Here is a 10,747-nt window from a genome sequence, read left to right on the forward strand (position 1 = left end):
GAGGCTGCAGTGAACTGTGATTGTGCCACTGCACTCTAGCCTGGGTGACAGAGTGAGAGACTGCCTCAAAAAAAAAAAAAAAAAAGTAAATAAATAAAATGGGGCCAGGTGTGGTGGTTCACACCTGTAATCCCAGCACTTTGGGAGGCTGAGGCAGGCGGATCACCTGAGGTCAGGAGATAGTGACCAGCCTGGCCAACTTGGCGAAACCTTATCTCTACTAAAAATACAAAAATTAGCCAGGCGAGCTGGCGGGGATCTATAATCCCAGCTATTGGGGAGGCTGAGGCAGGAGAATCACTTGAACCCGGGAGGCAGAGGTTGCAGTGAGCCAAGATCGCAACATTGCACTCCAGCCTGGGCAACAAGAGCGAAACTCCATCTCAAAAAAAAGAATTAATTATTTAAATAAAATGGGATAACGAAAGTTACAGAGTTAAAGAGCTGCTCTATAGTACGGTTTAGCTAGTAACACTTGCTTGAAAAAAAAAAAGGGTGTAGAGATGGGGTCTCACCATGTTACATGTCCAAGCTGATCTCCTCGAAGTCCTGGGTTCAAGCAATCCTCCTGCCCCAGCCTCCCAAAGTGCTAGGATTACTAGCACTTTGACCCTAAAATCAGGTGTGAGCCACTGTTCCCAGCCTCAGTAAAACTTTCTGTGGTAATGGAAATATTCTATATCTATGCTATCCAACAAGTCAGCAACTAGTCACGTGTGGCTATTGCGACCTTGAAATGTGGCCAGTTTTAATTTCCGGCCACAGTGGCCAGAAGCTACTGTATTGGACTTAAATTCTAAAAATTCTGCCAGAGTTAATGGAAAATATTTAGGCTATACAAAGAGTTGTTTGACAACAGCTGTAAAGATTCACAGTAGATAGAACCTAGAAAAGTGGGAGGAGAGAAGCAGAGCTTGAAAACTAGGTAGAAGTTTTCAGGGAATCTGAACTTTGCAAGAAGCGAAAAGGAGACCCAGACATTTTTCCCAGGGACTTTCAAAGGGTGGCAGAGTCAGGGAAAGGGCTTTGGGCTGGGGGTCAGGAGGTGACAGCACCAATTCTAGCCTGCAGTGGACTGTGGGTGACCTTAGATGAGATTTCTCTTTCCAGGCCTCAGTTTCCCCAAGTGTAAAAGGGTGGGCCAGGTGCGGTAGCTTATGCCTGTAATCCCAACACTTTGGGAGGCTGAGGCAGGCAGATCGCTTGAGGTCAGGATTTGGAGACCAGCCTGACCAACATGGTGAAACCCACGTCTCAACTAAAAATACAAAAAGATTAGCCAAATGTGGTGGTGCATGCATGTACCAGCTACTCGGGAGGCTGAGGCAGGAGAACTGCTTGAACCTAGGAGGTGGAGGTTGCAGTGACCTGAGATCAAGCCACTGCACTCCAGCCTGGGCAAAAGAGTGAGACTCCATCTCAAAGACAACAACAACAACAAAAGACCAGGCGTGGTGGTTCACACCTGTAATCCCAGCACTGTGGGAGGCCGAGGCGGGTGGATCACCTGAGGTCAGGAGATCGAGACCAGCCTGACCAATATGGTGAAACTCTGTCTCTACTGAAAATACAAAAATTAGCTGGACATGGCGGCAGGCACCTGTAATCCCAGCTACTCCGGAGGCTGAGGCAGGAGAATCGCTTGAACACGGGAGGTGGAGGTTGCAATGAGCTGAGATCGTGCCACTGTACTCCAGCCTGGGTGACAGACTGAGACTTTGTCTCAAGAAAATAAAAAAATTTTTTTAAAAAAGGGCAGATGTGATATTCGGAACACCTCCTGTATTGGGACAGACTGAAAATATGGGTCAAAAATGGCAGTGATGGCCAGGCGCCGTGGCTCATGCCTGTAATCCCAGCACTTTGGAAGGCCGAGGCAGGTGGATCACCTGAGGTCAGGAGTTCGAGACCACCTGGACAACATGGCAAAACCCCGTCTCTACTAAAACCCCAAAACTTATCCAGGCATGGTGGCGCGCACCTGTAGTCCCAGCTACTCAAGAGGCTGAGGCAGAAGAATCGCTTGAACCCGGGAGGCATAGGTTGCAGTGAGTGGAGATTGTGCCATTGCACTCAAGCCTGGGCAACAAGAGTGAAACTCTGTCTCAAAAAAAAAAAAAAATGGCAATGACATGTGACCATCAGCTGGCTCTCCCGGGTGGGGAGTTCACCTTTCTTCCAGCAAAGGTGAACAAGGGCAGTGGGGCACAGCAGGGAGGCCACGTAATCTGAAGGAGGCCAGGGGAACCTGGGGAAGGGGTGGAGCCGGTTCATTATCTGAAATTGACATCAAGGCTTGCAGGCTTCCCGGTACTGGTCTTGAGCAAATGGCTCCGCCTCTCCAAGCCTTTAGAGGGCTCTGTCCTGTGCTAAACTTTTTAAGAAGATTATCTCATTGACTCTCCAGCTGTTCTTGAAATATGGACTATCATTGGTTCCATTTTGCAGTTGAAGAAACTGAGGGCTGGGATGAGATCACACAATATGGAGAAAATTCGAGGAAATAAGACAAGGACCTCGCTTCACCCAGTGCCTGTTCAACGGTGATAGCTGTCCCCATACTTTTATGTTATTTCATGGTGCACGAAATCTTGAGATGTAGGTATTATTTCTCCCTCTTTAACAGCATAAAAACATGTCAGTGCAGGCCAGGTGTGGTGGCTCACGCCTGTAATCCCAGCACTTTGGACGTGGTGGCGGGCACCTGTAATCCCAGCTACTCTGGAGGCTGAGGGAGGAGAGTCCCTTGAACCTGGAAGGTGGAGGTTGCAGTGAGCTGAGATCACACCACTGCACTCCAGCCTGGGCAACAAGAGCGAAACTCCATCTCAAAAAAAACAAAAAAAGAAGTCAATTCAAATCAAAATAAGACATTTATTTTTTATTTTCTTTTGCAAAGCATTTTCACAGCTCATTTCTGTTCGTGCAAGCTAGAACATACAGCTTTCCAGGAATGGTCTGACAATATTTATCAAAAACATAACCAGCTGGGCACAGTGGCGCTTGCCTGGAATCTCAGCACTTTTGGAGGCTGAGGTGGGAGGATCATTTAAGCCTAGGAATTCAAAACCAGCCTGGGTGACATAGTGAGACATGTCTTTTTTCTTTCTTTCTTTCTTTTTTTTTCTTTTGAGACAAGATCTCACTCTGTTATCCAGGCTCCAGGCTGTAGTGGCTCACTGCAGACTCAACCTCCTTAGGCTCAGGTGATCCTCCCAACTCAGCCCCTCAAGTAGCTGGTATTAGAAGCATCTGCCACCATGCCAGGCTGAATTTTTTTTTTTTTGCTCTTTTGTAGAGATGGAGTCTCGCCATGTTGCCCGGGCTGGTCTCAAACTCCTGGATTGAAGCAATCCTCCTGCCTCGCCCCCAAAGTGCTGGGATTACAGGTGTGAACCATGGCACCTAGACCTGAGACATGTTTCTAAAAACCTTTTTTTTTTTTTTTTTTTTTGAGATAATGTTTCACTCTTGTTGCCCAGGCTGGAGTGCAATGGTGTGATCTTGGCTCACTGCAACCTTGGCCTCCCGGGTTCAAGCGATTCTTCTGCCTCAGCCTCCCAAGTAGCTGGGACTACAGGCGCCCACCACCACGCCCGGCTAATTTTTTTATTTTTAGTAGAGATGGGGTTTCACCATGTGGGCCGGGCTGGTCTTGAACTCCTGACCCCAGGTGATCTGCCCGCCTTGGCCTCCCAAAGTGCTGGGATTACAGGTGTGAGCCACAGTGCCCGGCCAAAAATTTTTTTTTTGTTTAGACGGAGTTTCGCTCTTGTCGCCCAGGCTGGAGTGCAATGGCATGATCTCGGCTCACCACAACCTCTGCCTTCCGGGTTCAAGCAATTCTGCTGCCTCAGCCTCCCAAGTAGCTGGGACTACAGGCATGCGCCATGATGCCCGCCTAATTTTTGTATTTTTAGTAGAAACGGGGTTTCACCATCTTGGCCAGGCTGGTCTCGAACTGCTGACCTCATGATCCACCCGCCTCAGCCTCCCAAAGTCTGGGACTACAGGCATGAGCCACCAAGTCTGGCCAAAAAATATTTTTTTAAAGATGCAACTGCTTGGCCAGGCGTGGTGGCTCACGCCTGTAATCCCAGTACTTTGGGAGGCCAAGGTGGGAGGATCATCTGAGGTCAGGAGTTCAAGACCAGCTTGGCCAACATGGTGAAACCACCCTCATCTCCACAAAAATAACAAAATTAGCCAAGCATGATGGTGGGTGCCTGTAATCCCAGCTACTCAGAAGGCTGAGGTGGGAGAATCACTTGAACCCATGAGGTGGAGGGTGCAGTGAGCCAAGATCGTGCCATTGCCCTCCAGCCTGGGTGACAGAGTGAAACTCTGTCTAAAAAAAAAAAAAAAAGACGCAAATGCTCAAATATCTAAAGTAAAAAATGTCTCTATTCTCCTTGGTGAGAATAGTGAAGAATTATTAATAATCCAGGTGACCACTATTAAGGAGTTATTAAATTACTCTTCACCTATTTGATGGAATAATATGCAACCATTAAAAATGATCAAGTGGACTGGGCGCAGTGGCTTACGCCTGTAGTCCTAGCACTTTTGGAGGCCGAGGCTGGTGGATTGCCTGAGATCAGGAGTTCCAGACCAGCCTGGGCAACACAGTGAAACCCTGTCTCTACTAAAATACAAAAAATTAGCCGAGCGTGGCAGTATGCGCCTATAGTCCCAGCTACCCACGAGGCTGAAGCAGGAGAATTGCTTGAACCCGGGAGGCTGAGGTTGCAGTGAGCCGAGATTGTGCCACTGCACTCCAGCCTGGGCAACAGAGCAAGACTCCGTCTCCAAAAAAAAAAAAAAAAAAAAAATCAGGTGGATCTATGTTTATTGAAATGACCAGAGATATTCACAGTCGGAACAGCAGGTTTCAAAATGTTCTGTATTATATGATTCTACTGAAAAGTAACATGCAGAGAAAAGGCAACTGCCAGATATTCACAGTGTCTCCAGTGGAGGGATTAAGAAAGATCTGTGTCTTCTGTAGTCTTTGACATTTTCTGAACATTTTGCAATGAGCTTATATTACATTCATTGATGATTGATTGATTGGGACAGGGTCTCAGTTGTCACCCAGACTGGAGTGTAGTGGTGCAATCACAGCTCACTGCAGTCTCGACCTCTCGGGCTCAAGCAATCCTCCCATCTTAGCCTCCCAAATAGCTGACAGGAACCTGCCCCTGCCCCCAGCTACTTAAAAAAAATTTTGTAAAGATGGGGTCTCACTATGTCGCCCAAGCTGGTCTCAAAATCCTGGGCTCAAGCGATCCTCCTGCCTCAGTGTTAGGATTACAGGCGTGAGTCACTGCACCCAGTCTATATTACTTTTATAACCAGAAAGTTATTTTATAATCAGGGGAAATAAAAAACATCTGGTATTTGTTATCTGGGAGGCACAAAAACGTGGTGGATAAGCACACAGATTCTAGATTCAGCTTTCCTGGATTTTGGCTCCAACTCAGCCAAGTTAATGGCTGGGTTAGTCTGGGCAGGTTACTGGCCAATGGGGGAAACCGTGCCTCAGTTTCCCCCATTGTAAAATCCAAATAACAATAGCTCAGGTTTACCGAGAGGTTGTTATGTGACAGGCACTGTTTGTTTTACGTAAATCATCGGGGTAAATGCTCACAACAGCCCTATTAAGTAGGTAATATTATTATAAAAAGGGTCACAGGCGTAGGCAGGGAAGGAGACAGGGCTGGGAATCGGAGCCCGTGAGCGCCCCCTAGAGTAGGGCAGAGGGGCGTGGGGGCGGGCTACGGCAGACTGGGGACCCAGCGCACGCGCAGAACGGGTGGGAGGCGTGGCGAGAACGAGCGGGAGTTTTTTTCCCGACTACGATTGGCTGGTGTAATTGTCATCACTTGAAAAGACAGCCAATGAGAAGCGCGGCCGCTTCGCCCGTGGAAGCCGAGGGCTGAGCGAAGTGAGGCGTGCGGTGCCAAAAGCGCTCGAGCGACCGCGGGCGCCCCGGATCCCGAAGCAGTTGAGGGGATCCTGGCCTCACAACGTCTTGAGAGTGGCCTCAGCGTCGTTCCTACTCTCTTCGGCAGACCCCAGCATCGTCCTCCTTTTCCTGAGAATAACCTGACATCAGTCGCCCGTTCCAGAAGGGAACACTTGGCGTCATCCTTTTTTTCTGACTGACTCCAGAGTCGTCCTCACTTCCTGAGGGGGATCCTGGCGTCATCCGCCCTTCTTGAGGGGACCCTGCTGTCACTCCTCTGTCCTGATGACCAGCACCGCATTGTCCTTTCTTCCCGCGGGAAACCCGGACATCATCCCCTCTTCCTGGCGGGGACCCCCATGCCATTATCCCTTCCTGACGGGACCCCAGAGCCAGAGCCTTCCCCCCCTTCCTCAAGGCTTCCCAGCGTTGTTTCTTCTTCCCGAGAAGGGGCCTGGTGCTGTTCCCCCGTTTCCAGGGTGTTTCCTATCGTTGTCCTCCCTACACTCAGAACGGATCTGTCATCCCCCCTTTTTCTGAGATCAGTCCCTTCCTCCTTTCCAGTTTAAGGCCGACCCCTGCAAAGGCTTCTGGGGCCCCCATAGATAGAAGGCCCAAAGACCCCCTGTGCTCCCTTGCACCCAGTTGAGCAAAGGGGAAGGCAAAGACTCAGCTCACCCCATGAAGATGGGAAGAAACCGAAACTAGCTGATAAAGGAACTCACTATGTCACATGAGAAATCATTTAGGGCCCGGCGCAGTGGCTCACGCCCATAATCCCAGAACTTTGGGAGGCCGAGGTGGGTTATCATATGAGATCAGGAGTTCGAGACCAGCCTGGCCAACATGGTGAAAACCCGCCTCTACTAAAAAATACAAAAATTAGCCGGGAGTGGCGGTATGCGCCTGTAATCCCAGCTACTCAGGAGGCTGAGGTAGGAGAATCACTTGAACCCAGCAGGTGGAGGTTGCAGTGAGCCGAGATCATACCACTGCATTCCAGCATGGGGAACAGAGTGAGACTCCATCTCAAAAAGAATAAATAAATAAAAAGAATTTGCCAGTTAACTAAAATTTTTTTTTTTTTTTTTTTTGCCTCCCAGGTTCACGCCATTCTCCTGCCTCAGCCTCCCGAGTAGCTGGGACTACGGGTGCCCGCCACCATGCCCGGCTAATTTTTTGTATTTTTAGTAGACACGGGGTTTCACCGTGTTAGCCAGGATGGTCTCGTTCTCCTGACCTCATGATCCGCCCACCTTGGCCTCCCAAAGTGCTGGGATTACAGGCGTGAGCCACCGCGCCCGGCTAACTACAAATTTTTTTTTTTTTGAGACGGAGTCTCGCTCTGTCGCCCAGGCTGGAGTGCAGTGGCGCGATCTCGGCTCACTGCAAGCTCCGCCTCCCGGGTTCACGCCATTCTCCTGCCTCAGCCTCTCCGAGTAGCTGAGACTACAGGCGCCCGCCACCACGCCCGGCTAATTTTTTGTATTTTTAGTAGAGACGGGGTTTCACCGTGGTCTCGATCTCCTGACCTCGTGATCCGCCTGCCTCGACCTCCCAAAGTGCTGGGATTACAAGCGTGAGCCACCACGCCCGGCCTAACTACAAAATTTTTAAACAACTTTTATATATACTCAGTTAAGGCAGACTTAACAAATATCTGATTATTTCATTCACTGAGGCAATATTAATTTTTTGAGACACTTCCACACAGATTTACATTTTAAAAAATTGTCAGGCGCGGTGGCTCACTCATTCCTGTAATCCCAACACTTTGGGAGGCTGAGGAGGGTGAATCACCGGAGGTCAGGCGTTCGAGACCAGCCTGGCCAACAGGGTGAAACCCTGTCTCTACTAAAAATACAAAAATTAGCCAGGCATGGTGGTGGGTGCCTGTAATCCCAGCTACTTGGGAGGCTGAGGGAGGAGAATTGCTTTAACCCGGGAGGCAAAGGTTGCCATGAGCTGAGATAGCGCCATTGCACTCCAGCCTGGGGGAAACGAGTAAAACTCTGCCTCAAAAAAATAAAAATAAAAAAAATTATTGAGGTGATATTCACATAACATGTGTCGGCTAATATTTCTTGAGGGGCTTTATGCCGATGGTGCACAAAACAGATGTACACCCTGCTCTCAAGGTGCTTAAAGCTTAACTGGGAAGTTGAACATTAATGTTATAACTACAAAATGAATATATCATACATTGTTGTAAGTGATATGAGGAATGATGAGGTGGAGGCTAATTTAGACTAAAGGGTCAGGAAAGGCTTTGAGGATGTACCATTTAAAAAGGAAACTTAAGGGCCAAGCGCGGTGGCTCACGCCTGTAATCCCAGCACTTTGGAAGGCCGAGGTGGGCAGATCACCTGAGGTCAGGAGTTCGAGACCAACCTGACCAACATGGAAAAACCCCGTCACCACTAAAAATAAATTAGCCAGGCGTGGTGGTGCATGCCTGTAATCCCAGCTACTCGGGAGGCTGAGGCAGGAGAATTGCTTGAACCTGGGAGGCAGAGGTTGCAGTGAGCCAAGATCACACCATTGCACTCCAGCCTGGGAAACAAGAGCGAAACTCTGTCTCAAAAAAAAAAAAAAAAAAAAAAAAAAAAGAGGCTGGGCGGTGGCTCACGCCTGTAATCCCAGCACTTTGGGAGACCAAGGCGGGCGGATCATGAGGTCAGGAGATCGAGACCATCCTGGCCGACATGGTGAAACTCCATCTCTACTAAAAAAAAAAATACAAAAAATTAGCCGAGCGAGGTGGCTGACGCCTGTAGTCCCAGCTACTCGGGAGGCTGAGACAGGAGAATGGCGTGAACCTGGGAGGTGGAGCTTTCAATGAGCCGAGATCGTGCCACTGCAGTCCAGCCTGGGCGACAGAGCGAGACTCCATCTCAAAAAAAAGAAAGGGAAACTTAAAATATTCATAAAGATTAACCGAGTGAAGGGGGACAGCTGCTTTGGTTTATGCCTATAATCCCAGCCCTTTGGGAGGCTTAGGCAGGAGAAACTCTTGAGGTCAGGAGTTCAAGACCAGCCTGGGCAACATAGCCTGCTTGGTGGTGTACACCTGTGGTCCCAGCTACTTGAAAGGCTGAGGTGGGAGGATTGCTTAAAACTGGGATGTCGAGCCTGTAGTAGTGAGCCTTGATCTGGCCATAGGACTCTAGCCTGGGCGACAGAGTGAGACTCTGTCTCGAAAAAATAAATAAAAATAAAAAAATAAACTGAGAGATGGCCAGGTAGGATGACATGTGAGGAGTAGACGAACGTAGGGTAGAAATAAAAGAGACCCCATGTAGGATAGTTGAGACTTGAGGGAAAAGTAAACCAACTTCTTGGGTAATGTAATTATTAATCTTTCGGGCCCCTGAAGCTGAGAGTAAATGAAGGCTGAGGCAACTGAAGTTGGCACTAGGCGGTGCGGTTTCCTTTTCTTACCACCCTTATCAAGATCAATTGCTTAATCCTGGAGGATCCTGGGACGTGTAGTCTAAAAAGAGTGTTCCTGCTTTAAAAGGTGGCACCACAGGCCGGGCGCGGTGGCTCACGCCTGTAATCTCAGCACTTTGGGAGGCTGAGGCGGGCAGATCACAAAGTCAGGAGTTCAGGACCAGCCTGACCAATATGGTGAAATCCTGCCACTACTTAAAATACAAAAATTAGCCGGACATGGTGACACATGCCTGTAGTCCCAGCTACTTGGAAAGCTGAGGCAAGAGAATCGCTTGAACCCAGGAGGCAGAGGTTGCAGTGAGCCAAGATCACACCACTGCACTCCAGCCTGGGCAACAAAGTGAGACTCTGTCTCAAAAAAAAAAAAAAGTTTGCGCCATAAAATCAGTTACAACTCTGAGCAGTGGATAGGGTGCTGCTGCTTGCAGGAGGACGGGTCCTTTAAATAGGGAACTCCCTCAAATCATGTGCACTTTTATTTGATTTATAAGAAATATCATTTGGTCCAAAGTTTTGAAGAATGAAACGGAGGTTCGCTCTTGTTGCCCAGGTTGGAGTGCAGTGTTAAGATCTTGGTTTACTGCAACCTCCACCTCCCGGGTTCAAGCGATTCTCCTGCCTCAGCCTCCCGAGTAGCTGGGATTACAGGCATGTGCCAACACGCCTGGCTAATTTTGCATTTTTAGTAGAGACGGGGTTTCTCCATGTTAGGCTAGTCTAGAACTCCCGAGCTTAGGTAATCCACCCATCTGGGCCTCCCAAATTGCTGGGATTACAGGCGTGAGCCACCCCACCTGGCCTGGAGAATGCTACTTTTAAAAATAGGAACAAGCCAGGAGCTCATCCAGTCTTGTTCCTTTTCTAACTTACTTTCTCTGGAAATAGTTCCTCTTTCACCCAGAGGCCCACAAGAGGGTGCTGTCTGCCTTTTAGATGGAACTTCCTGACTGCCCTGAGGGTATTCATCCCAGAGCTGTACCTCCCTAGTTCAAGCGATTCTCCTGCCTCAGCCTCCAGACTGGGAATACGGGCACACGCCACCACGGCCAGCTAATTTTTGTATTTTTAATAAAGACGGGGTTTTGCCATGTTGGCCAAGCTGGTCTCGAACTCCTGACCTCAAGTGATCCACCTGTCTCAGCCTCCCAAAGTGCTGGGATTACAGGCGTGAGCCACCACGCCCAGCCTTATTTTATTTTAGAGTCAGGGGTATTGCTGTGTCACCCAGGCTAGAGTGCAGTGGTGCAATCATAGCTCAGTGCAGCCTCAAACTCCTGGGCTCAAGTGATCTGCCACCTCAGCCTCCCAAAGAGCTGTGATTAC

Source organism: Symphalangus syndactylus, chromosome 13, assembly GCF_028878055.3.
Source record: "Symphalangus syndactylus isolate Jambi chromosome 13, NHGRI_mSymSyn1-v2.1_pri, whole genome shotgun sequence".
In the NCBI taxonomy this organism is placed as follows: Eukaryota; Metazoa; Chordata; class Mammalia; order Primates; family Hylobatidae; genus Symphalangus; species Symphalangus syndactylus.